At 37.2% G+C, this 26088-nt stretch overlaps 1 pseudogene; it reads left to right on the top strand.

Annotated features, from left to right (window-relative positions):
- Nucleotides 1-300: 300 nt before the first annotated feature.
- The window catches only part of LOC102876903, a 59227-nt pseudogene continuing 33439 nt past the window's right edge, over nucleotides 301-26088 (top strand).

Below are 26088 nucleotides of genomic sequence, written 5' to 3'. Positions count from 1 at the left end.
CATAAATTATGAGTATGCACATATGAAACCACCAACTCTACAAGATTGAGTAATAGGTGCATAAATTTAGTCTGGATCTCTTTCCAGAACTACAAACTCTCTTCTTTGAGAGGAGGTTTGACTCATCCACTTATATCTAAAACTTATTATGGAACTATATAACATCCCTGTAAATCTTTTCTTTCTTCCAATCTTGCCCTTCATCTCAATGTTTAAAACTCTTTAATTCTAGCTGGTGAGATTAAAAAAACTTGGTGTTATCTATAAACTGACACAAGTCTGGGAATTTATTGAGTCCCTATGTTTGATGACAACCAGAGTCCAACGAGGCCCATTATATTTCTTTTCCTTATTTCTACAAGGGAAGTTTCCACTATGATCAAGTTGCCAAACTACAGAATCATAGGCAGCCAAGGTGACAACCTACATGTAGGTATCGGCTGATACCTAACATGGCTTTTGTTAACTCTAAACATATCTATTCTTATATTCACTTTGCCCTAGCCATATCTGTTTCCTTACTGTTGATTTTCACACTTTAAGCATGTTTCTATATCATAGTTTTGAACTTGCAATCCCCTATGCAAAGAATATTCATTCTTCAGAAAATGATATGACTATTTCTTCTACCCTTGTCTAGTCTTTGTACAAACTTTGCTTTGTGGATAAGACCTTGCATGATAATTTTTTTATAATGTCCAAACTACTTTGACATCACTTTTACCTTTCCCAATTTTTTAATGCCACTTGTCACAAAAAATACATCTTGTTCCCTTTTCCTTTATTGCTGTCCAACATTATCAACTTACTCAAAAGTACATGCTTTATAAAAGACGATATCAAAATTAGATTAAAAATACTAAGGCAGTGTTTAAGAAACCATTATGATTTTAATCTGCTATATTATCATGTGAACTTGGAGAAATAATGAAAGTTAGAAAAGTGTTCAGGTTTTTCATTCACAGAGTCGCTATAAGTTGTCTATGATTGGACAGCATCTAATAATAACAACACGTTATCGTGTTGTAGTGGTGTGTACATTGAGTCAGAATAGACCTATAGGTGACCCTCTAGTGGGTTTTCAGAGGCAGTTAATTGCACAGGAGGACCCTGCCCATCCTTCTTTTGCAAAGCAGCTGGGGAACTCAAACCATGTGTCTTTGGAAGTGCAGCACAGCTTCTGACCACTTCAAAATTAAAATACTAAGTATATAACTAAAAAAAAAGACAAGAAATACAAATTTTGAAGAGTTAATATGTTATTGTAAACTGCAGGTGTCATCTTGCTAGCAAAACCCAATCTCAGATATAGGCATAAGGTGAATATCAAGGTTTTAATAATATATTGGTATACAGAAGACTTTGGAAGGAGAAGTGGCATCCACTTCCATAACAGCTTGCCTCCGGAAACCCTATGAACCTGGAGAGAGGATGAAAGGCACCCAAGCGTCGAGGACTCTCCTTCATAGGGTCACTATGTGTCACCTGCGACTCGACAGCACTTAATAACAACAACAACAAATAGAAGACTATCCCTCATTTTCATTGCTACCTAGTATGAACAGATTCAAAACTGGCCTTCTATTGTGTTTCAGAGACTGTACATCACATAGGAAGAAATTGCCCATGAGGGACACTGCAGGAGAGGAACACTCCAGATGAGATGGATTGATACAGTGACTGGAACAATAAGGGTTAGTGTATTGGAATTGGTGAGACTGGTTCAGAACAGGGTCAGAGCTGTTGTACATAGGATCACTATGGGTCACAGGAAACTCAATGGTACATAACAACAAAAACAATAGAAACTGTTTGGTGGATGCAAACCACCAGCGACATGTGGTCTTTGAATTATCAGTGCAACTCACAATGTACCAAACCACCAGCACTCCTTATATAAGAGAAAGTGTATAGGAACTCCCCAAATTATTGCCTTATCTTGGACAATGAGGGGCAGTACATATTAGGAGAAGACATATATTTTAGAATTTGTGTTTAAGGTTATTTTTATGACATCTTCATTTTCCTAGGGTGTTCATATCACCTCTTTGAGGATAATTGATACCACCCTGAACATCACAAAGGATCTAATTGTTCCAGGTTAGAACAATAACTAAATAACTAAATAAGCAATAAAGCATATTCAGATTAATATCACAACTCTTACTCACAAGTCCAAAGGGAAGTTTCTACTGACGTGAGTGGGCTTATTTTTCTAACCCTCCAAAATTAGTCATCAGTTACAATTGCAAAGGAAACAAAAAATATTGAATTATATAGTCTCCTATCCTGTGCCATCCACACACTTTCTGATATACTTGAGCCCATTGCAGCAGTTGCTATTTCAACCTATCTGGTAGAAGGGCTTCCTCTATTTCACTGATCCTTCATCTTCATAACCATGACATCCATCTCTACGAGGAACAGCAACACAGCCAAAGTATGTGAGATGAAGCTTTCTCATCTTTACCTCTAAAGAGCACTCTGGCTGCACCTTTTCTAAGGCATATCTATTTGTTCTTTTGGCAGACAATGGGATATTCAGTATGCTACTCTAATCCCACAGCTCAAAGACATCAATTCTTCTGCCATACTTATTCACTGTCAGCTCTCAGATGCATAGCAAGTGAATGAAATGATGGTGGCATGAATTTGAGTCCTCAAATTGACATCTTTGCTCCTCAATAATTTGGGGAGGTCTCTGACTGAAGAATTTCTCAGAACAATATGTCTTCTGATTCCTGACAATTGGTATCAAGGGTTTTGATTATAAATACAAGTAAATAGTTGACAATGTTAATCTTTTCTTCATCTATCATGATGTTGCATATTGGTCCGGTGGTAAGAATTTTTGTTTTCTTGATGTGGAGATATAATCCACATTGAAAGCTGTAGATAATAATCTGATCTGCAGCAAATACATCAAGAGCTCTTCACTTTCAGCAAGTAAGATTGTGTTATGTGCGTAAAGCAGGGTTTTTATGAGTCTTCCTCTAATCCCAATGCCACATTCTTCTTCATAAAGTTCAGCTTCATGAATTATTTGCTCTGCATTCAAAATGAATAAATTTGGAGAGAGGATACAACCATGAGAGTCCTTTATTAATTTTAAACCATGTGTCAGTGGGAGAAAGTTGAGCAGTGGAAGGCGAAAGCCACTTGAGACTGTGGAACAGTAGTAGTAAGAGAGACTAGCATCACCAAAGTGTCTGGAGGCCTAAGCCATGATATCTAGGATTGGCTGGCGATGGAGAAGGAGAGGAGGAGAGTGCTTGCCAGGGAAGCAGGAGTGAGAAGGAGAGGAACAGAAGTGGATACTGATGGAACCCAGTGGGGTCAGAACCAACTCACAGACACCAAAGGGGGGGGACATGAAAGGGGAGTGAGAGAGGGGACCAACATCAAATATGTTAGCTTTGTATTAAAGAAATATCTTTCATCTGTTTTTCTGTGTAATATTCTTGTCTGCCAGATATTACTCTAAAGCTAAGCATCTAGAAAAAGACTAGAGAGAAGGATTGACCATCATTCGCTTCTGCCTGCCTTTGAAAATCCTATGCATAATAACATACACTTAGATTAGATTAGCAGATAAAACACTTGAGGCCAAGCCCTCTGTTTGAGAAACAAAAAGAAGTACCAGTTGTAAGGAGACACTAGTGATTGGAATGTGGAATGTGAGAAGCATGAATGTAGGAAAAATGGATATAATTAAGAGAAATGGAACAAATAAATACTTACATATGGAGTCTTGGTGAAATGAGATGGATTAGTATGGGATATTTTTAAACAGATAGCCATATGATCTACTATGCCATGAAAGGTGAGGGGAAAGGAAGTAACCTTCATAGTTAAAAAGTCCATTTCAAGATTCATCTTGAAATGCAATGTTGTGAATGATAGGATAATATCCAAATGCATACAAAAAATACCTGTTAACACCACCAACATTCAAATATATGAACAACACCAGAGCCAAAAGAAGGAAATACATAGATGTCTTCTACTAATTTTCAAAGTAAAAAATCAATCAAACCTGCAACCAGGATGCATTAATAATAATGTGTGACTGAAATGCAAAGGTTTGGAACAGAAAAGAGGAATCAGTAGTTGTAAAGCATGGGCTTGGTGACAGAAATGAGGCTGGAGAAAATGATAGTATTTTATATAGACAATGAGTTATTCATTTCAAACACCTTTTATGAGAAATATAAACAGTGACTATACATATGGACTTGGAAGGAGGAGTGGCATCCACTTCCATAATAGCTTGCCTCTGGAAACCCTATGAACCTGGAGAGAGGATGAAAGGCACCCAAACGTCAAGGACTCTCCTTCATAGGGTCACTATGAGTCGCCTGCGACTCAACGGCACTTAACAACAACAACAACAACAACAACATACACATGGACCTCACCTGATGGTCTGTACAGGAATCTGATTGACTACATCTGTGGAAAGAATCATTGGAGAGGCTCAAAATAAGCTGTGTAAACTAGGCTAAGTGCTGATTGTGGAAGAGATCATCAACTATTCATACGCAAGTTCACATTAAAGCTAAAGACAGTTAAATCATATCCACAGGAATCAAAATTTGATCTTGAGTCTATCCTCCCTGAATTTAAAAACAAATCAGGAATAGGTTTGAGGCCTTGAACATTAATGAATACCAGATAAGCTGTCAGAAGATATTAAGAATATTCTTCATGAAGAAAGCAAAAGTCATTATAAAGAAGGAAGAAGAAGAAAAGGCCAAAATGGATTACCTCTAAACATAAAAAAAGGACAAAAATCCTTATCACTGGGAGAATAAACAACATCATGATAGATAAAAGACTACTGAAGTAAAAGAGCTAAACAGAAGCTGAATAAAGCAAAATACTATAACAAAATATGCAGAGAGCTTGAGTCAGAGAACAAAAAGGGAAGAATGTACTCAACATTTCTCAAGCTGAAAGAATTGAAGATCAAATTCAAACCTCAAATTGCAAAACTGAGAAATGTTTGGACATAATCTTGAATGATCCAGGAAGCATCAAAAGAAGATAGAAAGAATACGAAAGAATCATTGTAATTAAATGATACTGAAAAATTTCAGAAACTACCATAAGAACAAGAGCCAATGATAATGAAAGATTAAGTTCAAGTGGCATATTTATTCTCACTCCAAGAAAGGTGATTCAATAGAATGTGGAAATTATTTTAAAAAATCATTAATATCTCATGCAAGCAAAATATTGTTGAAAATCATTCCAAAATGACTAAAACAGTCATTGAAAGGGAATTATCACATGCTCAAGCTGGCTTTAGAAGAGGCCATGAAACCAGAGACATGACACCATGACGTCATTGCTGATGCCAAAAGGATCCTGACTGTAAAAGAGCAAACACATGGAGAGAACCATATATGATTTTTACCAACTTCACAAAGTGGAACTGTCCCTGTCAATAGCAACAATAGTACAAAACTAATTCCCATAAAGTCAGACATGTCCCCATGCTCTTTTATCTATTTCTACTCCCCTCAACACCAATTATATCGCTTTGCTGGGTCAAAAATCCAATATCATAGCTCAAAAACCACACAGAACCATATTAGAGAAGTTAAAAGGTTATAATCCAGATTAATAACAGAATACAGTCTAGATAGGTTACATAATGGGCACTCAGGCACCTCAGCTTCAAACCTCACAGCTTTCAGCCAATATTCCCAAGTTCTTAGTCCTGTTAATATTGGCTTTCCACCCCTAGTTGTCCAACAAACTTCTCAGTCCTGCCAATATTGTTTCTCCCCCAGACTCCAAAGTTCTTTCTCACATCTGGTCTCTAGATGTTGCTGCCATCGGTGTAGCTGGAGCAAGAAATGTCCTAAATTCTTTTGCTTCCTGTCTAATGGCACCAGAAGATCTGCTAGCCTCTTGCTCTCTGGCTTGCTGAATTCAATGATGGGACTAGCCAATCTTCTTGTAGATTGTCAAGACTGGCCAATCCCCTTGTTGAATGGAGATGACCAATCCTTTGTAGATAAGCTAACACACCCCATTCACATATTTTCACCTATCTACATAGCAAAGTCAAACAATGTCTAGGAAAATTCATACTGAAAGATAAACTCTTCACTGACAAAAAAAGCAAAGAATACCAAAGAATTCCTGCTTGTGTTTTATTGATTATGTAGAGGGATTTAACTGTGTGGATATTAACAAATTATGGCTTATGGCCAACATTAGAAGAATAGGAATCCTAGAACACTTAATTGTGCTGATACTAAATCTATACTTACACCAAGAAGCTGCGGTCCAAATCAAACATGGGAACACTGGATCATTTAAAATTAGTAAGTATGTGCATCAGTGTTGTATTCTTTCTCCATACCTATTCAATCTGTATTCTGAGAAAATAATGAAGCCAGAGTCTATAAAGAGGAATGTGGCACCAGGATTGGAGGAAGACTCATCAACATTCTGTGTTAAACAGATGACACAACTTTGCTTACTGAAAGTGAAGAGGACATGAAGATCAAGGATGACATTGGTGTGTATTACATTTTACCATGAAGAAAACAAAGGTTCTCACTGCAGAACAACAGTCAACATTATGACAGATGGAGAAAGGCTCCAAGATGTCAATTATTTCACTTTCTTGGATCAAGAATCAACACCCTTAGTATCAGCAGTCAAGAAATCAGTAGAAATATTGCACTGGGCAAGTCTACTGTCAAGGACCTCTTCAAAATGCTAAAGAGCAATAATGTCAGTTTGAAAACTAAGTCTTCTCATCCACCTATTAGACATCAGAGCTGGGCAATGAATAAGGATGATAGATTGATGCCTTTAACTTGTGCTTGGAGAAAAATATGAATATCCCATGGACTGCCAAAAGAACAAATGGACATGTCTTAGAGATGGTGCAACCAGAGTGCTCCTTAGAGTCAAGGACGGCAAGGCTCAGCTTTCATACTTTGGAAATGTAGTGAGACGAGGCTATTCCTTGGAAAGGGACATCATGCTTAGAAAGGTGGAGAGTCAGCAAAAGAGAGGAAAACCCCTTACAATATGAATTGTCACAGTGACTTCAGCAGTGGGTTCAAGTGTGTCAGAGATGATGTGTATGATACAAGATAGAACACTTTTCAGATTATCTCTTCATAGGGTCACTATGAGTAGAACTTGACAGCACCTAGCAACAGCAACAATATGCATTAAAATCTCATAAGGAAATCATCCACATAAAAATCCAAATATTAGTTACTTCTGATTATAACAAGAGAGTGAAATGAGGAATGTATCAGGACAATCTACAATTCTAAAGACATGATGCGATCATGGTAAGAAATTAAGACTTACCAGGGCTACTTTGTATGTACATTGATGTCTGTTCTATATTTATACGGTTTTTTGTTGCTGTTGTTATTAGGTGTGTCACCTAACTCATAGAGTATAATTAATATAGATTCTATTAAGAATGGATATGAGCCCTCTCCTAGTCAGCACTGTCCTTACATTCTTTAGAACTCTTTTCTCTCTTATTGTGTACAGTTGTATTGGATCCCACTGGCACAGGAGGAGGTTCCCCTCCTTCTCCAGTGGAGCATCTGGTGGATTTTAACCGTGTGCCTTCAGGATTTGCCACTAAGCCACCAGAGCTCCCTCATCCTTATAATCTTTTACACATTCAAGTTGCTGCAGTAACTATGTCAATGCACCCGGCTAAAAGTCTTTTTCCTTTGCTGTCCCTCCATCTTTCCAAGCATGATACCCCTCTTCAAGGAAAAACTTGTAGAAACTTGCCCAAATATGAGATAAAAGCTCATCATCTTTGTGTCCAAAGAGCACTCAGGCTCTGCATTCTCTGAGACACATCTGTTTTCTCTTTTGTCAGTCCATGGAATATTCAGCATTCTTCTCCAATACCACAGTTTGCAAGCATCAATTCTCCTTCTGTCATCCTTATTCATTGTCCAACTCTCAGATGCATAGCAAGTGACTGCAAAGATCATGACCTGAGTTAGCTGTATCTTAGTCCTTGAAATGACATTATTACTCCTCAATAATTGCTAGAAGTCCTTGATGACAGATTTACCCAGTCCCATATATCATGATCTTCTAACTGCTGGTACTAAGTGTATTGATTATGGATGTATGTGTTTTAGTGTTCATGAATTGCTATCAATTAGAAAATAAGTCTGAACCAAAAGATCTGTGTTTTATTTTGTAAGCAGTGGAGGAATTTTGAAGTTCTTTAGCAGGAAACCTGATCATTTAGAGCTTCAGCAGGTCATTACTCAAACCTGAACATTATCATTTCACTCTCTTCAGATGGCTTATGAGACAATTCAATTCAAATAAATATCCCGAGTGAACATGTACAAACAAACCTTACTAAACTAGCCATGAAACGAATATGGTCTTTATGAAACTTTTGTAAAAGAACAGTATTAAACTTTTAATTTTGTTTATATATCAAGAGACTTTTAAAAATCACATAATATTGTGAAATATTGGGAAAATAACCAAACTAACCTGGTAATGTTTGGAGCTAAGAGTGAAAGCATATCTATGAAAGAGTACTGGGACTGCATGACACATTGCCATGTTGTTATCAGGACAGAAGTGACAGGATGGTATATTTCTCCTGTAGAAAAATAATCTTTAATGAAAAATATACATTCATGTTGTTTGCAGAACATATAAGAAAAAATATAAAACAACCATTTCATTATCTATCTTTATCAATTCTCTGTGTAATATGTCACTATCACAATCTTTGTCCAATTATGTATTACATTGGTGGGTTAAAAAGAAGAAGTCTTTCTTTGATAGCATCAATAAACTCAAGATATCAATTTTTATCATTCTTTGTTTGGCTAATCTTCTCTGATCTAAATGGTTTTGTTTGTCGAATGTGCCCCAATGACTTGCATAGGACAAAGCATCAAAAAACATAGTGTTCTCATAGAGTGTTTAGTCTCAAAGACACATCAGCTTTATTCCCGGAAAGAAAAAGGAGTCTAATGCCAAGTATGAATGTTATTTTATTATCATTATCCTAATTCTGTGTCTATGCAAAAAAAGAACACAAGTGCCAGAATCATTATCTGGATAGTACAGACAGTACTACACTTCACTGAGGACTTGGATGAATGAGACAAAAGTGAAGATTTTTTTAAAGAAATGTTGTTATTAACTGCGCCTTTGATACTTAGTTTTCAGAATATCGGGAGATGGGTCTACCAGAAAACTATGAGAAATTAAAAATGTAGGATAACAATGAGACAGTGAACAACTGATAAAAATTTAGTAACAGGAAGGAAAAATAAGTCCTTAAATATACAGGTAGATTAAGGGAGAAACAAATTTAGTCTTTCCCCATTTAGTATCATTGAAAGCATTTTCTTTTTGAGAATATAATGAGATGTAAAATAATTTTACTCAGTAATCAGTTTTTTTAAAGTTTAATAAAATTAGAAAGGCTCTTGAGGTCAAAGTAAATTTCTCTGCTTGATTTAATTCTGAAAATTGAATATTTGGTTTTCCATTTTGTAATATCAGGAGGCACTATTCACATAGATTATAAGGTGCAGTTTGAAACCTAAATAACCATACATTGTGGCATTGATTGCAGTTATTTTTGATGCAAAATAACTCTAAAAGTAATCCAATAAATAATTAAAAACTCATGTGGTAAATGTAATGAAACCGATACTCATAGGCTTTCCTTAATAGCTTACACCTAATGGTTTGTGCATGTCCTGGTAAACAATCAGTGGGAACCCTAGCCACAGATGATGTGCAGAAGTGAGGAAAACAGAATAAATTGATTATTACAATGAGTTCAAATTACTTTTTAACCAGATACAATATTTTTCTATTGAGTTCTGTCTTAAGTTTTGTGAATAATGGCATTTATGCCTTTAAATTTAAAATATGTTTGGGACACACATAGACACAACCTAATATGCATTTAATGCAGTACTAACAAAGTATAGTATAACATTAACATAGCAGAAGAGCCCTGATCATGTATTGTACAGCTAATCACTTACCAAAAGGCTGCTAACCAAATGTCAGCAGTTCCATTTCACCAGCTGCTCCGCAAGAGAAAGAGAGAGTCTTTGCCCAGGAGGATTTGTATCCTTAGAAAACTTGTGAAAGGGTCAATAGGAGTTGAGCCAGTTCTGATGGCTATGGATGATTGACAACATTATTCATGAAAGCAAGAAAATGGAAACAGCCCAAATGCTCACCAACAAATGAATGCATAGAGAAACTGTGATACCTTTATACAATGGATTTCTATGCAGCTATAAAAAACCAAATAGTTCATAAAATACCACACAACATGGGCAAGCCTAAAAGACATTATGTTGGGTGAAATATCTCAGTCACAAAAGGACAAATACTACACAAGAGCATTACTGTTAAAATAGGAGAGTGGTGTTTTGGGGAGACAGCAATAGAATGTAGTCAATGAACACTTTAAAGACTTAAGAGATGATCAACCTGAGAATAATTGATGAAGAAACAATATGATTATTGCAATTAGAAAATAAGAACAGGATATGTATAACTATTCAAAAGGGGAAGGTGAAAGGGAGGAGGGAGCAGAAGAAGTTGGAGGGAGGAAAAGAACCACTAGGGTAATAGAGATTAGTGGAACAGAATCAAGAACCCAGAAATTAACCCATTCTACCTACACTGAATTGGTATTCGACAAGGAAACAACACCAATCAAATGGAAAAATTACCACCTCTCCATTTGTTTATTGATTTTTATTTCCTTGGAATATATTCTTAGTAGTGGACTATTGTTATTGCCTTCAAGTTGAGCACGACTCATAGCAACCCCATGAACAAAAGGCCTGAAGCCCCTCTACAACTGTCGACATTTATCAAAGTTCATCGAGTTTCTATAGTCATGTTGTTTAGGAAGTGGATGCCACTCCTGCTTACATAATAGTGAACTAGCTGGGTCATATGAGATTTCTGTATTCACCTCTTTGAGGAAACGCCAAACTTTCTTCTGTAGAAGTTGGACTATTTTCCAGTCCCACCAGGAGTGCATGAGAACACCAGTGACTCTTCATCCTTGTTCTTTTGTCTGTTCTTGGTATGTTCAGTGCTCTTTTCCAACACCACAGCTCAAAGCATCAATTCTTCTGTCATCTTTATTCATTGTCCAGCTCTCATCACATAGTAATTTAAAAGACTATAGCCTAAACCAAGTGTACCTTAGTCCTCAAACTATCATTACTGCACCTCAATAATTTGGAGAGGTCCCTAACTGCAGGCTTTCCCAGAAAAATATGTCTCCTGATATCTTGACTGCAGGTACTAACTGTATTTATTGTGGATACAAGAAAGATGAAGTCGTTGGCAGTTTCAATTTCTTTCCATCTAACATGATGTTGCCTATAGATCCAGTTTTAAAAATTTTTGTTTTCTTGACATTGAGGTAAAATCCATATTAAATGCTATAGTCTTTGATCTTCTGCAGCAAGTGTTTTGAGTCCCCCTCACTTTCAGGAAGCAAGGTTGTGTCATAGTATGACAAAGATTATTGATGAATCTTCCTCCAGTTTTGATGCCACATTTTTCTTTACAGATTCCAGCTTCTCAAATAATTTGTTGAGCATACAGATAAAATACATGAGGAGAAAGAATACAACCCTGATGCACACCTTTAAAATTTTTAAACCATGTAGGGTTCCCTTGCTCTGTTTTCCCAGTAACCTCTTGGTCTAAGTATAGGGTTAACTTGAGCACAATTAAGTGTTCAGGAACTTCCATTCTTCTCAATGTTAGCTGTAATTTGTTAGGATCCACATAGTCAAATGCCTTTGCATAGTCAATAATGCACAAATAGATGTTCTTCTGGTAATCTTTGCTTTCAGCCAGGATCCATTTGACACTAATAATGATGTCCTTAATGCCACGCCCTCTTCAGAATCCAGTTTGAACTCCTGCAAGTTCTCTATGTTTCTCTTCTGTGATATGTATGTTCAAGTGTTATAGTTCTGTTCATGACAATTTGGATAGGTTGTGAATTTCTAGAAATTTGTCCATTCCCTGTAAGGTTTCATAATATTCAATTACTATCACTCTTATTTCCACTGGATCTGTTGTGATATTTCTTCTTTCATTTCTTATTTCCATTTTCCTTTCTTCTATTATTAAATTTACCTATGGCTTGACTATTTCAGTAATTGATTTCAATAATTCTTTTAAAGAATCAGCTCCTGGTATTAGTAATTATTTATTCATTTTCCTCTTTCCTATTCCGTTTATTTTAGCCCTTATTTATAGTATTTCCTTTCCTCTAGAGGCTGTGAGCAGCAAGTGCATGAGGTCCTCCTCAGTTTCAGCAAGCAAGGTTGTGTCATCTGCATAACGGAGATTGTTAATAGACCTTCCACCAATCCTGATGCCACAATTTTCCTCATAGAGCCCAGCCTCTCGGATAATCTGCTCTGCATACATGTTGAAAAGGTATGGAGACAGGATGCATCCCTGGCGTACACCCTTCCCAATTTTGAACCATGCAGTGTTACCCTGCTCTGTTCTGACTACTGCCTCTTGGTCCAAGTATAGGTTTCGTATTAGCACAATTAAATGTTCTGGGATTCCCATTCTTCTCAGAGGGGGACCTCATGCACAGAATAGAACAAGGTTCAGATCTTGAGTCATTCTTGATGGCACCTAACTAACTATCTAGTGTCCTTTCTAGTCTATTTTGGTGCTTCCCACCCTGAAATCTACTTTATCAGAGATTAGTATTGTCCTTTCTGATTTCTCATGGCTACCATATCTTTGGAATATTTTTTCACCCTTTAAATTTTAGTTTATATTCTTATTTCTTATATGTGTCTCTTGTAGGCAACAGTTGATGGAATTTGTTTTTTAACCCAATCTTTTCTATTATTTGGTGCATTTAATCCATTCACAGTCAGTGTGATTATCATTAGGTTGGGTTTTGCGGCCGCCATACATTGAGTTCTTTTGTTGTTGTCTATGTAGATTACTTTGGTCCATCTAGTTTTCTTTGCTTTCTCTGTGTGGAAAACTTCCTTTAGTATTTCTTTACTAAATTTGTGAAAGGAGGTTTGTTTTGCTTTCACAAATTCCTTAAGTTCCTGTTCTTCCGTGAATGGCCTGATTTCTCCTTAAGTTCCTGTTTTTCTGATAATGACCTGATTTCTCATTCATATTTAATGGACAGTTTCTCTAGTTACAGGATTCTCAGTTGACAGTTATTATATTTCAACCTTTTGTATATGTCATCCCATTGTCATCTTGCTTGCATGATTTCTGCTGAGAAGTGAGAGCTTAATCTCGTTAGTTTTCCTTTGTTGGTGACTATTTTTTTGCTTGAGCTACTTTTAGTATTCTATCTTTGAGTTTGGAGAATTTGACCATGGCATGTCTTGATGGGTTTTGTTTTTTTTCTGAGATCTAAGCTATGTGGAGTTCAGTGAGTTTTTTACATGTATATTTTCTCATTTTTCATGAGACTTGAAGTGTGTTCTTCCAGTATCTCTTCTATAATTTTCTCAGTGATTCTACCCTCCCACCTCATTTCTGAATTTATTTATTTATTACACTACATTTTCTTTTGATCTTATCTCTGCTTTTTCTTCTACAAGGTCTTCTTTGAGGGTCTGCCCTTCTCTCTTACTGCATCTCTGTTCTATTTCTTCTACCCTGAATAACACAGAGAATATAAAAAGAAACATGGTAGGAAGTATATGATCAAGAACCAATAGTACTAGAGGAAGAGTTCAAGATAAACTGAAGACATTGGAAAAGTATAAGACTGTAGGAATTTACAGATTATTAATTGAGATGCTTTAGCATAAATGATACAAACAAATCTGTTCTATTATCGTTGGGAAAGAACTTAAAAGATAATTATCTGACTGACTGGCTCAAAGAGATCCCTGTGTGTATTCATTCCAATAAAAATGTGATCCAAGGGAGCTCTGTGATAGCCTAATGGCAAAAAGCTGCACTGCAACCCCAAAGGCTTGTGGTTTAAATCTACCAGATATTAGGCTGGAGAAGGAAGGGTAATCTCCTCCCGTGCCAATCAGATCTGATTTGACAGTACACAACAGCTATGACAGTCAGAAAAACGTGATCCAGCAGAACATGGATCTTATATAACAATATCACTAAATAAGACATGCAGTAAGATCTTGCTGAATATTTAAAAAAAAATGGAACAGTTCATGGTCAGGAAACTCTCAGAAGTTCAAACTAGATTCAATAGAGTCCATGAAATAAGCTTTATCATTCCTAATATCAGGTCAATCTTGGTTCAAAGCAGAGAACACTAGAGGGTATCATTGTTATCTGCCATTAAGCCACAATTGATTCATAGCTGACCCTCCAATGGGTTTTCAGTGTCTTTAAGTTGCACAGGAGGGGATCATTCATCTCTCTACATTGTGGAACAAGTGGTAGATTCTAACCACATACATTTCATTTGGCAGAAAATCCACTAGAGCTCCCTTTCTAAAATGAAGAAGGTATTTTTTGCAAGGCTTTGAAGTAGCTATTATTGCCATCATGTTTATACATGAACAAATTGAGATTCTCACATATTAAAATGATGTTTCATGTTCTCACAGAGTAAGTAATGGGAATGTAGTTGGACATTTTGACAGTTTCAAATCTTTCATTCTCACCATGTTGTCACTTGCTTTAGAAAGTTTAAAAACAGTAGACACATACAAAGTATCACCATTGTTTCAGATACTAGCCCAGAGGCACATATAAAAGTGTTTGTTTCTGTATGAAATAGCCAAGTTGGTTCTCATACCATCTCACACAGGATATGATTTAGCAGATAGACACAAATATTTATTAAGTGGAAAGATTGAAAGATCTAAATTTTGCCAAAGACTGTTTTGCTTTGAGTTTTCCTTGTGACTAGACAACTAATAGCAACTGAAGGAAGTGAAATGTTGGCAGACAACTTGGCAAAAGCTGCAGACTTCTTTGTCATGGAGTCAGACACTAAAGATGGAAAAAGTCAGCCTGATTATCTCTGTCTGGAATCCTTTGGCTGGAAAAGAGAGTATTAGTTAAAGGTAAAGGGATGAGTTGTTACTTTTAATGCAAGGTATCTTACAAACAAAATCACTCCAAATGAAGAGAAAACAACCCCAGATCTTAAAATATGCTTTGAAATATGAATACTTAAGAGATGCATAAAATAGATAATGGACATGTACAAAGTTGCTTAGATTAATAATTTATCTTGTTATAGATAAGGATTCCTTTTTCTAGGATATGGATATATGTATATTGCTATTATTGCTACATTGAGTTTGTTCCTGACTCAAAGCTTCCTCTGCACAACAGAATGAGACATTCCCTGATGCTACAATATCCTTCTGGTCACTTGCAAATTAGACATTAGCAGCCTTATGAACAACAAATCAAAACCTGGTGCTCTCCTGTTCCATTCCCATGTTCTCCGCTATGCTCAAGACTACTGTTTTCAGGCACTATATCAATTCATGTTGTTAAGGAGTTTTCTTTTTTCTCTCACCCTTCACTTTCCCATCAAGATGTGGTTTTCCAAAGACCAGTCCTTTATGACAAAAAGGACAAAATAGATGAGACTGAGTTTCACCATCCTTTCCTGTTATTGTATTCTGGTTGCCCTTCTTACAGGACAGATTAACTTGTTCTTTTGACAATCCATGTTTAATACTCTGTGTTGTTGTTGTTGTTATGTGCTGTCAAGTCGCTTGCGACTCATAGCGACCCTATGTACAACAGCCCTAATCTCTGCTCTGTCCTGTGCCAATCACACTGTCTCTGACACTCCCATCCCAATTATCCCAGTCACTGAATCAATCCACCTCATAGAGGGCCTTCCTTTCCTGTGCTGTCCCTCCACCATCCCAAGCATGATGTCCCTCTCCAAGGACCGGTCTCTCCTCACAACATGTCCAAAGTATGTTAGACGGAGCCTCAGAATCCTTGCCTCCAAGGAACCGCCCAGTTTAACCCTTCCCAGGACAAATCTGTTTGTTTTCCTAGCAGTCCATGGTATTCTCAATACTCTTCTCTAGCACCACAGCTCAAAGGCATCAATTCTCCTTCTATCATCCTTGGTCATTGTTCAACTCTCTGATGCATAACAAGTGATTGCGAAGACCATAGCCTCTATCAGATGCACCTTGGTCTCCAGAGAGACACCATTGCTCTTCAGTACTTTGGAGAGGTCCCTCCCTAACAGCAGACTTGCCCATGGCAATGTGCCTTTTAATTTCCTGGCTGCTGATGCCAAGACTGTTGACTGTGGAGCCAAGCAAACTAAAGCTGTGTACAATCTCAATCTCTTCACCATCCATCCTGATGCTGCCAATTGGTCCAGTGGTGAGAATCTTTGTCTTCTTGACATTGAGCCTCAATCCATATTGGAGGCTGCAGCCCTTGGCCCTCCACAGCAGGCGCTTCAGGTCCTCCTCAGTTTCAGCAAGCAGGATTGTGTCATCTGCATAACACAGATTGTTGATAAATCGTCCATGAATCTTGACCCCACATTTCTCCTCATAGAGCCCAGCCTCCCGGATAATCTGTTCTGCATATAGGTTGAAGAGGTATGGAGATAGGATGCATCCCTGGCGTACGCCCTTCCCAATATTGAACCATGTAGTGTTCCCTTGCTCTGTTCTGACTACTGCCTCTTTACTGACATTAAAATCAAAGGCACTGGTTCTCCTTTAATCTTTCTGATTCATTGTCAAACTTTTGATGCTTGAGAAACAATTGAAAATATCATGCCTTGGGGTCAGGTGAACGTCAGTCTTCAATGAACTGACAATATGTCTCTGTTGTACTTTAGAGAAGTCCTCAACAGCAGATTTTCCCCATGCAACATGCCTTTGGATTTGTTATTTAATTGTGATTTTAATGAGACTTCGCAAAAAGGCTGGGTTTTCATTCATTCATTCATCCATTTATTCATTTATATACCTTTCCTGTCTCTCTCCCCCACAAGTCACTTTGCAATGTATGTCTTGTTCCAGATTGACAATCATCATATTAAATTATCTCATCATCAAGTCTTTTTAGTAGTCCTTCTCATCTTGCATTCCTGTTCATTGGTTTTGTGACTCTTTCTACTACGAGTGTTGATTTTTCATTCAAGTAAAATGAAATAGTTGACAACTTCAATCTTTTTGCCATTTATCCTGATGTTGCTATTGGTCTAGTTGTGAGGGTTTTTTGTTCTCTTGATGTTGAGGTGTGACCTATACTTAGGATTGTAGTTTCTGGTCTTCTGCAGTAAATGCTTTACATCTTCTTCATTTTCTGTAAGCAAAGTTGTGTTATCCACAAAAAGTAAATTGCTGATTAGTCTTCTTCTAATCCCCATGACATACTCTTCTTCTATATCCTGCTCCTTGAATAATTTGCTCAGAATATACATTGAATAGATGTGGAGCAAGGATACAAACTAGAGGCATAGCATTTTGATTTTAAACCACACAATATTTCCTGTTCTTTTAAAACAGCTGTTTGTTGATCTATGTATAAATTTTGCATGAGCACAATTAAGTGTTCTGGAATTCCCATGCTTCTCAATATTAGCCATAATTTGCTATAATCAACATGACCAAATGTCTTTGAGTAGTAAATTAAAAACAACAACAACAACAACAAAACACAAACACAAACCACCAGTAAATACCTTTATGGTGTTCTCTGCTTTCAGTTAAGAACTGCCTGAGCAGCAATATCTCTCATTTCATGATCTCTTCTGAACCCAGCTTGACTTTTTGGTGGTTCCTTGTTGATGCTCTGTTCTAGTTGTTTTTTTAAAAAGAATTTTCAGTAAAATTTCACTTGCACATTACATTAATGACTTTATTTAATAATCCTTAAACTCTGTTAAATCACCTTTTATTTTGAATAGAGACAAATATGGATCTCTTTCAAATGGTTGACCAGGTAGCTGTCTTCCAAATTTCTTAGCATGGACAAATGAGCATGTTCAGTTCTGTTTACTGAAACATTTTCAATGCTAAGAAAAGGTGATTTCTTTCCAGTTCCTTCCGTGTAGCTTTGATTTCTTTTTGTCTGTAACATTAGTTCTTGATCATTTGCTACTCCCTGTACTGGTTCAGTGTAGATCAATATTTCAGTATAGTGACTTTGTGTATTCATTCCACTTTTTTTGTATCTTGCATCATTCAATATTTTGCCTATAAAAACCTCCAGTGTTATAATTTTAGCCTTAAATCTTTTTCTTCAGTTCTTTCAGCTTGAGAAATGTTAGATATGATCTTACTCAGTTTTCTAAATCTAAATATTTGCATTTTTTTAAAAAAAATCATATTTCCTTTTGTCTTCTTGAACTGTACTTTGAAATTTGCTCCACTTTCTTAGTTCATCATTTTTACTCTCTGTTTTTAGTTCTTTACATTGAAATCCCTATAAAAACTCACAGTTTGGGAACTTATAAATATTAAGTAGGAGAAGGAACTCTTGGGTAGACAGGAAGCAATTTATGGTGCTTAGTGATATAGTAGTGTGGGGTGGTAGAGTGTTGACCCTGGAGTCACACTTCCTACATGAGTCCTGTCCTCACTATGTATCATTCTATGACTTGGTCAAGTCACATAACCTGTCTGATACTCAGGTTCTTCAAACAAAAATGGGATGAGTAATAGTATCTAACTCATTGTTGTGAGTATTAGGTCTGCATTGAACAGGACTATCACTGTACTCAGTAGGAAGGATTTTATAAATACTATGAGTTTTGGCTATGAGTCATAGTTGACTTGATGGCACATAACATCAAGAAGTATATTCGTGATTATGTACATCTAGTATGGTGGTAGACATGCCAGGCTGCTACTGAAAGGTCAATGGTTCTAAATCACCAGTCAGTCTAATTGGGAAAGATGTGTAGTTTCCTCCTAGAAAGATTTGTAGCCTCATAAACCTGAAAAAATATTTCCATGAGTTTGAATCAGCTCCAAGACATTGAATTTTGGAATTTATATGCAGTGAATTGTCAACAGTTTTCTTACTTGGTTTCTAAAAGGTTAAAAGTTTTAACCCACTCAGAGATACTACATCTACTCTGAAAAATAGTCATTGAAATTCTGCAGAGCATAGTTCTACTCTGACACATGAGATCACTGTGAGTTAAAGTCAATTTGATGGCAACTGGTTTTCCTTTTGTTACCACAACTTATTTCCCAGACTTCTTCCCAGGCATGATGCTTCAGTTTAGCTGCTCTCCTTGATCGGAGGCCACAGTGGCTGCCAAGTCAGTCATTCTTAATCTCTCTCTCTTTCTTTCTTTTTAGTTCTAATACATGACCTCTTCTGTCACTTACAGCTTAGTAACACCAGTGAATCCCATTGCTACTATCTTCAGTATTCTGCAAGAATTCCTCAGTGTTTTCTATGTACACAATGCTTTCATATATATAGCATATTCTTTACAAACGTCCCAATTTCTGTGTGGCATATATTTCCTTCTAGAACCTTGACTAATACAGGAGATTTCTAGTAAATAAATATTTAACAAAATATTTAACAAAAGATGAGCAGACAGAATAGATAGCACCAACAAATCTTAGCCAACTATTTGATTAATTATAACAATCATGGGGCATTTGAGGAGTCAATACAGAGTAGTGTAAGAAGTAATTATCTGGTTGGCATAATAAGAACTTGGAAAGCAGCATGTTGAATGGAAGGAAATTCCAAGGTTCTGTGGATACTGTTGGCAAGGTGCATTATTAAGTTATTTAGGAATTTCCCTTCACCTAGCAAGGAAAATATATTGCTCCTCAGGGATGAGGAATGAAGGGAGAATCAAAGGTAGAATTAAGGAAGTTAAAAATAACCCGTCTACATTTCTTAATTAGCTTCAAGGGGAAAGTCATTGCCAAAAGTAATGATGCAGAAGTTGGAATGTCTTTATTCCACAAGAGAGCTGGGGGGAGCCCCAAAACCAACCAACAAAAAAACCCAACACCTTTCCCTGTGTCACATCTTTTCGTGACTTTAATTTGGCTTCTATTTGCCTGTTAGGAACACAGGTCCAAACTAAACAGCTTGTTTTCTCCACAACAAAACCAAAATTGTGGCAAAAGGCTGGCAGTGGATCTATCAAACACTCTGGGCAAGAAACATTTGCCATGTGGAATACGTCATTCTCCAGCTCTGCTCAAAACCATAGGCTGCACCATTCAAATGTAATGAAATGGTTGGAATAGTTGAAATTGGCTCAATAAATACCTTTCCCGGTATTCGTAAAGCAAACAAAAGAGGAAGGAAATCCACTGAAATATATGAAATAGTGTTGGGATTCTTGCCAAGGACATTGAATAAATGGCTACTGCTTTGTTCTGGGTACCACCCACCCATCTTACGTCCAAAACAGTGACAAAGTGATGCCAGGAAGTAAAATAAAGCACACCATATGCATGAGAGTAATGCGTTTTTCACTGTCTTCAACGAGGTGAAGGATTCATCCTTGAATACATGTCCAAATATATCCAACTGCACATTTTAAACAATTGTAGCTTATTTTATGTCAATTATTCCTCAACAGATCTGTCTAACGTGCACGCGCACACATACACACACACACACACACACCCTACCAAATAAAATGCAATGGTGCTCTTGTAATGTCACCTACTGTCTCTTACACTTCATTCATTCATTTCTGTCCACTCAGTTCTGGCTGACTGTGAGCCTGTAAATCTTAACAGGAAGAGTTTGCTCCTCTTTCCCCCTCAGAGCAGGAAGTAGATGTAAACCACCAGAGATACCCTGCCTGGTGATTAGCAGCAGTAGGGCATCTTATGGCCTCACCAGAGACCCTTTTAACATCCCTTCATGTATTCTTTTAGGATAGTTATCATATTCCCACCACTATACCCGAGTCCTAATCTTTTATCTTCCATTAAACAGCTAAGAGGTTTGTTGTTTTGTTTTGTTTTTTTCATTACTCTTCATGTAAAATAATTCCCAATCTCTTTCCTAACTTGAGTTGTTGAGGTTTGTGGATTCATAATAACCCTATATACAACAGACAATTACAGTGCCCCATCCTACGTCATCCTCAAAATGAATGTTCTCCTTGAATGCATTGTTGCCGTTATCTCACTAAGAGTTGTCTTCTTAATCTGTCAAGCATGATGTACTTCTCCAGGGATTGTCCTATCCTGATAGCATGCCCAAAATTCTTGTTGTTGTTGTTGTTGTTGTTGTTATGTGCCATTGAGTCACCTGCAACCCATAGCAGCCCTAAACTCTGCCCTGTTCTGACTCAGTCTCACTAATTCCAACACAGCAACCCCCATTGCCCCAGTTATTGTATCAATCCATCTCATCCAGGGTTTTCCTCTCCTGCACTGTCCCTCCACCCTTCTGAGCATGATGTTCTTCTCTACGGATTAGTCTCTCTTAGTCATGTGCCCAAAGTAGACGAGATGGAGCTTCAAAATTCTAGCTTCCAAGGAGAAACTTTGTTTCAACCTTTCCAAGACAGACCTATTTATGTTCTTGGCAGTCAATGGTATGGTCAAGAATTCTCCAGCACCACAACTTGAAGGGATCAATTCTTCTGTCCTCTTTGGTCATTGTCCAGCTCTCTGATGTATCAGGTAATTGCAAAAACTGTGACCTGGATCAGGCATACCTTAGTTTCTAGACTAACGTTATTGCTCTTTAACACTCTGGAAAACATTCTCACAGGCAATTTTCCTAACACAATTCATCTTTTGATTTTCTGACTGCTGGTACTAAGAGTGTTGATTGTGGAACCAACCAACAAGCTGAAATTGTTAATCAATCTCTCTTCCATCTATCATGGTGCTGTCAATTGCCCTGGTAGTGTGAATCTTCAGTTTCTTGATATTGAACTTTCAACAAACAAGGTTATGTAATCTGCATAATGCAGGTTGTTCATGAATTTTCGTCCAATCCTGATGCCACAATCCTTCTTATAAATAGATTCATTAATTCCATATAGATATAGAAGAAGGGAGAGAGGGAGAGAGAGGGGGGGAGAGAGAGAGAAAGAGAGAGATTGAGATATTTCATCCCCTGCTGGAATAGCTTCATCAGTTTTCTATGCCTGTTGTATAAGGTGCAAGGTCTTTCACTAAAAACTAACAGACTCCAGAGCTAGAGTTTTATAACAGGTAAAGAATTGCACTGCCAACCCAGGAACAAGTGGTTTGGATCCTCCAGCTGCTGTCTGGGAAAAGGATGGGCAAACTCCTCTTATGTGGTTTACAGCCTATGAAAACCCCCTGGAAGCTCAGCTATGAGTCAGGTCTGACTCAGTGGCCCATAACAATAGTATCAACATAAAATTCAAGCCTATTCTCTGAAAAGCATAGTTCTTAGTATTTTATACCTACTAATCTCCTTACAACATAGGACCCATAGAGGAAAATGCTTGCTTTTTAAATTTTTTTTTTGATCTGTGTTCACTGTGCAGATGAGGGATGTAAGGCCCAGAAAACCTAGTAATTTTCCAAGGCCTCCCATTTTGTAAGTGGTAGGAATGGAATTCTGTTTCAGACCCTTTCATTCCAGAGTCTGTGTTCTCATCCACTGCAAGATACTCCTCCTCCAGATTTCTAGACCTTCTTCATCTGGCTGTAACTAAGCTTTCCAGTGTCATGTTATTCAAGTATCCACTCCCAAGGCCACCAAATGAACTAAAATACATATGTGGCACTCATGCATGTGCAGTGCACACTTGAATTATACATCCCATTTCTTGAATACCACACTTTTTTCTTATTCATTTATATTGTATTTCATACAATGATTTCTATACATTGTATTTTAAAAAAATTAATTACATTTGATTTAAGCTTATTACCCCATTTGCCCAGTCCCCACTGGATCCATCTTACTCTTTCACTTGGCCATCTTTCCACTGAACTCTCTGTCCTGGTGATTCCCCTGTCCCACACCAATGGATTTGTGGAAACAAGACCAACTCTCCAAGAAATAGTAAGGGAAGTAATTCACAAAGAGACAGCAAAGGGAAGTAGATGAACCAAAATAATCAGAAACAATAGAAAAAGAAACACAGCAAAATGGTAACCATAAAACCTATCAATAATCATATATAAAATGAATGGTTTAAACACATCAATTAAAAGAATGGCATGCACTTTAACATACCTATGGAATATTTTCTTGTAATTCTTAGGGAAAAATGTAATACTTTTTTCTTTAATTCTTTCATAATAATGACAATGAAAACAGTTTTATCACTACACACTGGGACTGCTCTAACTTCTGCATATTTACTCAATATATTTCACAGTAAATGAATCTATGAAATATATTTATATTTATCACATAAGGAAACTGGGACACAAAGTTATTAGGGGCACATAGTGAATGTTGCAGACAAGATTCTTTACCAAGGAGTCTAATACTCAAAACCACTTTGCTTGTAATTCTTCATTGTGGTTCTTTTAAAAATGTCTCTAATTTCCTCAAGCAGAGAGATGAATTTCTTTGCTTGAGTATTTTCAACTTCTGATTGCAATTATTTATTATTTTCCCTGACGGTAAGCTCTACCATCTTCAAAGGTAAAGCCTGTGGTCTCGGCACAGTCTCTGGTGCTCAATAAATATTTGCTGAACCAACATATAAATGAGATATTGTATCGGGGCTATATAGAGGAGCACTGAGAAAGGCTATTGAGAATAATGGTAAAAAGAGTAGAAGAGAGATTATCCTTCTTTAATCCTTTTCCAGGAAAATCAATACACAGGAACTTCCACAAATCTAAATCCAGGAAAACAAATGTAAGAGAGACCAAATGACAGATAAAAGAGAAAATGTTCTTAGCTGATAAAGAATCTATAAAGACTTTTAAAGGACTCTTTATTGGAATCCTGGTATAATATTTCTCATTGTAATGTGGAACTCTGCAAAAGGCCCACTTTTACATCCGTTTCTTACTTCATTTCCTTTGCTAATATTTCCACAACCTCAAGTTTGTGAAACTCCTTTACTGGTGCCATGTGTGGATTTGGGGCTAGCAGCCAGTTGCAGAAACACCATGTTTTGAATATTTACATTGAAGTCAGAGGTACTTTTTTTCTTTTAAATAGTGTAAGTGCATGAGAATTTGAGTTATAATTTCCTGAGCCAGAAAAGCCAGTCACTAGGGATAGAAATTCAGTAGTAAACGACTTGTTAAGTACTCTACTTTGTTGAATGACTGTTTAATAAGAAAGTGACTATAGGTGCAGAGGGTCTCAAATTTAGAGAACAAGAATCATCTATTAAGTCTATTTAGAGTATATCTTCCTAAGACACAACATCCAGTATTTCTGATTCAGTGTATCAGGAATGGGGCTCAGGAATGGGAATGTTTGTCAAGCACCTGAGGTGATTCTGGTGCAGGTGGTTGTCAGACCACACACTGAGAAAGGTCACTATGATGGAAAGATTTGCTTTTAGGGTTTAAAAAACCTTTCACTTAATAATACTTAAGCTGTGGTAACTTTCTTAAACTCTCTATGCCTCAGTTCTTTATCTGTTAAGAAAGAACAGTAATAGATATTCCCACAATGCTAGATAATCAAGCTATACCAAAAATCTCCTGTCCAAATTAAGCAAGGGAACACTGTATGGTTTTAAATAAAGGTATGCATTAGAACTGTAGCTTTTTCTCCTCATCCATCCAATGTTTATGCTGAGCAAGTCATTGAAGAAGCTAGACTCCTTGAAGAAAAAAATGTGCCTCCAAGATAGGAGGAAAACCCATCAACAACAAGCATTAGGATACGAACTTCCTTGCTAAAAGTGGGAGTAACTGAAATGCTTGCTGCAGAAAAATCAAAGACTAGAGCTTTCAATATAGACTACATCCCAACAGCAAGAAGACAAAAAATCCTCTTCACCAGGCCAGTAAGCAACAACATGATAGATGGGGGGGAATAAAGATTTATATTATCAGTAATTTCATCCTGCTTAGAGCCACAATCAATACCCTTGGCATCAACAGTAAAGAAATCACAAGGCATATTGCACTGAGAATGTCTACTGTCAAGGATCTCTCCAAAGTACTGAGGAGTAAAGATGTCACCTTAAAGACTAAGGTGAGCCTGATTCAGGTCATGTCTTTGCTATGCAGCTGAGAGCTGGACAATGAATAAAGATGACAGAAGAAGAATCAATGCTTTTGAGAAAAGTACTGAATATCCTTTGGATTTCCAAAAAAACCCCAAATAGGCATGTCTTGGAGAAGCTACAGCTACAGTGCTCCTTAGTGGCAAGGATCGTGAGGCTTGATCTCACATACTTAAGGCATGTTGTTAAAAGGTACTATTGCTTTGAAAGGGCATTAGGACTGGAAAGGTGGGAAGTCCGTCATCAAAAGAGAGAAAAACCCTTAAAATGAATTAATACAGTGACTGTAGCACTAGGCTCAAATATGTCAGACATGACAAGGATAACATAGGATAGGAAAGGGTTCAGATCTATTGTTCAGAGGGCTGCTATGAGTCCTACTCAACTTGAGGGCACACAACAATAAATCACACTGCCTAACAATGCTTCCACAGGATTGAAGTTTTAGTGCTAATCTATATGAAGATTTCATTGGAGTTGTCACATTGTCAAGAAAGAGTGGTGTGAAATTAAATTCATCAAGCAAATGTTGTTGCTGTTAGGTTCTGCTAAGTCAGGTATGTTGTTGTTGTTGTTATGTCCTGTCGAGTCGTTTGTGACTCATAGTGACCCTATGTACAACAGCCCTAAACCCTGCTCTGTCCTGTGCCAATCGCACTGCCTCTAACACACCCATCCGATTACCCCAGTCACTGAATCAATCCATCTCATAGAGGGTCTTCCCCTCTTGCTCCGTCCCTCCACCCTCCCAAGTATGATGTCCCTCTTCAAGGACCTGTCTCTCCTTGCAACATGACCAAAGTATGCCAGATGAAGCCCCAGAATCCTTGCCTCCAAGGAATAGCTTGGTTTAACCCTCTCCAGGATGAATCTGTTTGTTTTCTTGGCAGTCCATGGTACATTCAATAATCTTCTCCAGCACCACA

Source organism: Elephantulus edwardii, unplaced genomic scaffold (genome assembly GCF_000299155.1).
Source record: "Elephantulus edwardii isolate Elephantulus edwardi_28Jun2011 unplaced genomic scaffold, EleEdw1.0 scaffold00005, whole genome shotgun sequence".
In the NCBI taxonomy this organism is placed as follows: Eukaryota; Metazoa; Chordata; class Mammalia; order Macroscelidea; family Macroscelididae; genus Elephantulus; species Elephantulus edwardii.
This window is presented reverse-complemented; position numbering and strand designations above follow the sequence as displayed.